This window comes from Merops nubicus, unplaced genomic scaffold (genome assembly GCF_000691845.1).
Source record: "Merops nubicus isolate BGI_N331 unplaced genomic scaffold, ASM69184v1 scaffold4533, whole genome shotgun sequence".
Classification (NCBI taxonomy): domain Eukaryota; kingdom Metazoa; phylum Chordata; class Aves; order Coraciiformes; family Meropidae; genus Merops; species Merops nubicus.
This window is the reverse complement of record NW_008596771.1, coordinates 4,237-4,612: the sequence shown is the minus strand read 5'-3', so window position 1 is coordinate 4,612 and position 376 is coordinate 4,237. Positions and strand designations below refer to the sequence as shown.

General features: G+C 56.9%; 1 protein-coding gene across 1 annotated transcript in view; it reads right to left on the bottom strand.

Annotated features, from left to right (window-relative positions):
• Positions 1 to 376, bottom strand: part of LOC103769288 (protein amnionless-like) — a gene marked incomplete at its 5' end in the record, with an annotated part of 4,670 nt that overhangs the window by 1,118 nt on the left and 3,176 nt on the right. The gene's annotated exons all lie outside the window — the stretch shown is intronic.

Below are 376 nucleotides of genomic sequence, written 5' to 3'. Positions count from 1 at the left end.
CTACTCGCAGGCTCCCGGGGCCTCCTCCCTGACCAGCATCCTCCTCGCTGCTGTCAGATGCCTCCAGGATGCTCGGCAGCACTGCCCAAAAGGGCCCTGCCCCAGAGCCAGCCGGGGATACCCGGCAGGAGCAGGTCAGCTGGGGACAGGACCTGGACTCGGGTTCAGCTCTGTCTCCTGTAGCTGCATGAACTTCCCTCCCACTGCTGACCAGAGCCAGTTTCAAAGGCCTGTCCAGCATCCAAAGAAGTGTCAGAGGAAGATAAATCATCAAGTAGCAATTATCGGAGTTTTATTTAGAAATTAAATGAAGGAGCGGGTTTATTGCTAGGAAATGTCATGTCAGCACGTGCTGAGCGGCAGGGGGAGGGGGCAC